This window comes from Lactuca virosa, chromosome 7 (genome assembly GCF_052849685.1).
Source record: "Lactuca virosa cultivar CGN04683 chromosome 7, Lactuca_virosa_CGN04683_v6, whole genome shotgun sequence".
Classification (NCBI taxonomy): Eukaryota; Viridiplantae; Streptophyta; class Magnoliopsida; order Asterales; family Asteraceae; genus Lactuca; species Lactuca virosa.
In genome coordinates this window covers 178,890,063-178,896,302 of record NC_136432.1, presented here as the reverse complement: position 1 = coordinate 178,896,302, position 6,240 = coordinate 178,890,063, and positions in this window count along the sequence as shown.

The window sequence follows — 6,240 nt, the reverse complement described above, 5'->3', positions numbered from 1 at the left end:
TGGCTATATTAAAAAAAAACAGAAATTCGTTACATCCCAATTCTGAATGAGGTAGAACTCGACGAGTTGACTCGCTTTATCACGACTACGAGTAGCATGGGAACTCAGCGAGTTAGGGGCCGGGATGACTCGACGAGTTGGATCGCGATTTCAGAATTTATGATTTATGGAACTCGGCGAGTTGATGGATCAACTCGGCGAGTTGAGTCAACCCAGAATATTGACTTTGACCAGACTGTTGACTTCGACCAAGGGTAAAATGGCCATTTTACTCTAAGAAGGATTATTGGATTTTGACTAAGTGTTAATGTGATAATGATAGCCGGGGAGTCGTTAGAGCAGCTGTTAGAGATTCCTCACCGTGAGATTTCACAGTCAGCTTCGCGAGGTGAGTTTCCTCCTAGGGACGGGTCTAAGGCACCAATGTCGGCCCGTTTATGTATGTTAGCATGTGCCGGACTACGGTCCAATGCCGGGCAGTGCCCGATGTAGGTTTATGTGTTTATATGTTTTCAGACTTCGGTCTGATGCCGGGGAAAGCCCGAGGAATGTTTGTATACTTGATGTCTTCGTGATTCTTGCATGTGCTTGTTTATATGTTCCAGACTTCGGTCCGATGCCGGGCGGGGCCCAAGGAATATTTATATGTTTATGTTATGTGGTTATTATGTTGATATGGGGATATGTATACCGATCTTTGTTCGATTCTAGGCGGGGCCCGTTGCCGGACTTCGGTCTGATGTTGGTAGGACTGATGCCAGACTTCGGTCCGATGTCGGGTGGGGCCCGATGTTATGTTATATGATTATGCGTATGGTATGTGGTATTTTGGGGAGACTCACTAAGCTTAGTGTTTACAGTTTTCAGTTTTGGTTTCAGGTACTTCCGCTAGTAATGGAAGAGCTCGGGATGACTGCATTGCACACACCACAACGTTTAGCATGGGATGATTTACTCTGATATTTGGACCTGTGATTTTGATACAGTGTTTTGATATGATGTTTTGAGATATTATCAGTTACGTTTTCTGAGATGATTTAAGTTACTATGGTCTTATATATAAATAAAAATGAAATTTTTGGACCGTATTTTTGGGATGTTACAAGTTGGTATCAGAGCCTTCGTTTGAGGGATTCGGGCGCACTCCCGGTGTAGCACCTGGTTCCTGGTATGTATTTTATTCAAGTAATTGTGCATTTTTGGCCTTGGACTCGGCGAGTTGAAGGACCAACTCGCCGAGTAGAAACGGGATGAGACGCGGGATTTAAGTGATAGACTCGTCGAGTCGGGTCCCAGACTCGACGAGTAGGCTCTGACTGGACAAAACCCTAATCTGAGGCTTTGCACCCTATTTAAACAACCTTATACAGCCTCCATCGCCCCTTTATGCTCCCAGAAACCCTCCATAGCAAAGCCTAAGTGTTTTGGTGCAAGATCTAAGGCTTTTGAGTGATTTTTTGTGGGTTTTGACCTCAAGGAAGGAGGAGGAGCATAGAAGGATCAAGAGGAGATTGAAGGATTCGAGTTTGGTTCATCATTTGCAGTCTTTGAAAGGTGTAAAGTCTGTACCTTGCTTACTTGTTTGTTAGATCCCTTTTTGGGGAGGATTTAGGGCTTTTAAGCCATATGAGGTGACCAACCATGATTTACAAACATGGTTGGGGGTCAAGACTTCGGATCTAGCACTTGGGGAGAGTCACAAGGCAGATTTGGGTTGCTTTTGTACCCAAGGAAGGCCCCATGCAACAAAAGAGCCAGTTTAGAGCCTTTTTGGCTCAAAAGTCCCATGCATGCACGTAAAGTTCGTAACTTTACGTGCTAGATCGAGCTTAGGGGCTTGGATCTATCATTTGGACAAGTGTTGTACATCAGAAATCGAGGATTTAGGGTGTGGACGTTATCGAATCGGCGAGTCCGTTCTTGGGACTCGACGAGTCTAAGGCTTTGAGTCTCATATCTGTGAGGGTCAAATAACTCAGTTGGGTGTTAGAAGGGTTGTAGCAGGACAGAAAGAGTGACCCAACGCATTGGACTTAGTTTTAGACCTGGAGTTCATGGGACTCGACGAGTGCTAGAACAGACTCGGCATGTCCAACGCAATCTTCTTATGTTTGAAGATGAACTCGACGAGTTGTTCATACAACTCGACGAGTCAAGTTCAGGACTTGTTCTTCAGTTGAAGGCGAACTCGACGAGTTGTTCATACGACTCGGCGAGTCGGATGAAGGTTCATTGAAGTTCGTAAAGAAGGGGAAATCATCGAGTCGTTGCCAAACTCGACGAGTCGAGTCGTGGATAAGGACGAGTAAAGGGAAGGGACTCGACGAGTTGACGGCCCAACTCGGCGAGTCGGGTCAAATGGAAGTTGACTTTGACTTGGACTTTGTTGGGGGTAAAATAGTCATTTTACCATAGGAGTAGATATCAGATTCTGACAGAGTGTTTTGTGGGGATTGTAGCCGGAGGATTTCCGAAGCAGCAGCAGACAGAGGTTTCCCGCACAGATTATCAGCAGCTACTCGTACGAGGGGAGTTACCTTCCAGTAGGGGTGGGTCTAAGGCCACAATGCCGGCCCACCAAAGAGGGGTATTTAGAAGATGTTTGTCTTCGTGATAGTTATCTTGGTCTGGTTACGTGCTTTGGTCATGAGTTTTATCTATATGATATGTTACGTGTATAATAGGGATTAGTTTCCCTGACAGCGGTCCTTAGGACCGAAGGGTAGGTCAGTACCCGGATATGCCTGACTGTATGTTTATATCTTGTTGTTGTATGCTAGTGGTAGGGGGTGGAATAGTCCCCAATTACCGGTTGAAAGATACCGATGACAGTTACCGGTTGAAAGATACCGATGATGATTACCGGTTGAAGGATACCGATGATGATTACTGGTTGAAAGATACCGACGATGATTACCGGTTGCAAGATACCGACGATGATTACCGGTTGAAAGATATCGATGATATTGTATGGTATGTGGTATGATGGGGGAACTCACTAAGCTTTGTGCTTACGATTTCGGTATTGGTTTCAGGTACCTTTTCGTCTAAGGGGAAGGAGCCGGCGGCGTAGCATCGCATCACACACACACACATGATTTCCGCATGGAGTTTTCTGGGATTGTACTCTGATATGTTATTATTTTATGACTTGGGTTTTCAGACATGATACATTGTTTTATGAGATGATGTGTTTTCACAGTATTTACTTATGAATCTTTTTATGAGTCAGATAATTAAAAAGAAATTTTTGGACTTGAAAATTGGGATGTTACAAGTTGGTATCAGAGTCCTGGTTTGAGGGATTTGGACACACCCTCGGGGGTGTCTGGACTTAAACCGAGGGGCTAAAAGGTTTTTACAAGGAAAAATGGTTTTCTAAAATCTAAATGGGAGGATTTTAAGAAAGACGAAGTGTGTGATGCATGCGACCGGCCGGGCTCAAGTAAGTTTTCCCCAAGATACCCATACTTGCTATGTTATGCTATATGGTTTTGATTCAGAAAACTGCATGCTAGAATAGGACTAAGGATCTAGGAGGATGACTTGTGTGCCTGATATATGATTCTGAGAATTGCATGCTAGTTAGGGCTAAGGGTCTAGGGAGGATGCCTTATATGGCTGTTGTATGAGCTGTATGTTAGGACTGTTTAGTTAGCAGTAGGATAGCCTGATTAGGTTATGCCTGATGCGGTTACTCGATGGACGAATGCTGCTTGCTTTGTGATTAAGGGGTCCTGGCTAACTTTAACTAACTAGTGAACGGATATTCAACAGTACTCGTAAGCTAGTTAGGGAAGGGAAGTAGGGACTCCTAGTGCAGCTGATGGCGGAGAGTAGGTCAGAGAGTGCCCCAAGAAAGCCTGGGATGAGACTAGATGGAAAGGGATATTGGTTAAGGGACCTGGTGGAGTCGAGACAGTCCTTGAGGAAAGCACGGATAGATGTGAAACGTATTATGGGCCCGTACTACTGGAAGCAGAGGATCCGTACTCGAATCAAGGAAGGTTGAGACAGAACCGGGAACCTTGGAGAGTGTGTTAGACCTCTCGAGAGTATGTATGATCCTGACATTTATGCGTGTATTTTCAGCATGGTGACCACGCGACATGGAGCAGGAGGTTCCGGATCAGGATCGGGATCAGGCACGGGTGCAGGATCCGAGCAGGTTGATGACGGGCTGCGCGAGTTCATCGCGTCTGAGATCACGAGAGGCATTCTTGAGTCGACCCCGGTCATTTTCGGGTCGATCAAGGAAGGGATTGTTGAGCTGATGGATGATCACCTCCGGGCATTCAGGAGTGATATGGCGTCTAGACAGACGAGTACACGCACACTGTCCTTTAAGGAATTCCATGGGAGTGGTGCGCCGGATTATCACGGGGTGAAAGACCCCATCGCTGCCAGGAGATGGATCGCAGACATTGAGTCTGCGCAGTTGACGAGCTTCTGCCTGGAAGGGTCGAAGGTCCGCTTTTTTGCAGGATGTTTGAGGGACAGGGCCTGAGATTGGTGGGAGTCGGTTGGCGACTCTCTGGGAGCCTCGGCTGTTGAGGCTATGACCTGGTCAGACTTTGTGACCAGATTCAGGGCGGAGTTTGCGCCAGCTGTGGAGCTTCAGCAGCTGGCCAGGGAGTTCTTGGACATGAGACAGACTACGGAGACTGTGGCGGAGATCACCGCCAAGTTCCGGGAGAGGGCATTGATGGTGCCCTAGTATGCGAGTGATGAGGACATGAAGAGGACCCGCTACCATGACATGCTATGAGCTGACATCCGGGAGCATGTCAATTTCTCAGCTTGCCCTACCCTGGATTCCATGATTGCCAGGGCTAGGGAGAGGGAGATTGATCTGGAGCACATCCGGAAGAGGAAGGCAGCGGAGGGGCTGACGACGGGGGCTTCGGGGAAGAAGCCCAAGGGATCCGATGGTAGGCCGAAAGGCCAGTCAGGGCGTGACCGCTGTGGTAAATACGGTCGGTCACACGAGGGAGCTTGTCGCACTGGGCCGGGTTCAGGCTGATATAAGTGTGGCAAGGTTGGGCATTTTGGCGGAGATTGTACTGCCCCTACTCCTGCGATTCAGATATCAGACCTGATTTGCTTTCATTGCAATCAGAAGGGCCATAAAAAGGCCAATTGCCCTAGATTGACAGCAGCGGCGCCGATAGTGGCGCCGAGTCCAGCGACAGCACGGGTTGTGGATGGCCGGAAGGCCAAGTTGGAGGCTCCAGTGGTTCGGAGCCGAGCATTTCAGCTAACAGCCGAGGAGGCACGCGCTGCACCCGATGTGGTGACGGGTATGATTTCTTATTTTTATGCTTTTATGTTATGTCGCTGTGATTTTGATATATTATGTGCCTTGCTTAGGATCATTCCATGTGAACGGTATCCCAGTTCAGGTGTTGTTTGATTCGGGTGCCACTCGATCGTTTTTCTCTCTTGCGCTTAGCAAGAAGTTTCCGGAGTCTTCGGGCATGTTGGATTGCCCTCTAGAGGTCGAGATTGCAGACGACCGGTCGGTACGAGCGTCAGAGGTCTACCGGGATTGTGTTTTGAGGCTGTTCGAGGAACGTTACCTGGTGGACTTGGTTCCCATACCTTTGCGGGGGAACAAGGTTATTATTGGTATGGATTGGCTGAGCCCCAATGGGGCAGTGATTGACTGCGCGCAGCAGTCAGTACGGATTAGGACCCCTAGTGGGGGAGAGTTGGTGGTTCAGGGCGAAAGGCCACAGCGAGGACCAGCTTTATGTTCGGCAGCGAGGGCTAGGCGCTACCTTCAGCAGGGTTGCGCAGGTTATGTCGCCTATGTTATGGATATGCGGGAGGCGGGTAGGGCGACGGTGGGCGATGTGCCCGTGGTACGAGAGTTTGCAGACTTCCCCGAGGAGTTGCGTGGGATACCTCCGGAGCGACAGGTGGAGTTCAGGATCGACCTAGTCCCTGGTGCGGCTCCGATAGCCAAGGCACCGTATCGGTTGGCTCCTCCTGAGATGCAGGAGTTGTCTACACAGCTGCAAGAGCTGTTAGACAAGGGATTCATTAGACCGAGTAGTTCTCCCTAGGGAGCCCCGATTCTGTTTGTGAAGAAGAAGGACGGGTCGCATCGGATGTGTATAGATTATCGGGAGCTGAATAAGGTAACGGTAAAGAACCGTTACCCACTCCCGAGGATTGATGACCTCTTTGACCAGCTACAGGGAGCGTCTTGGTTCTCCAAGATTGATCTGCGTTCAG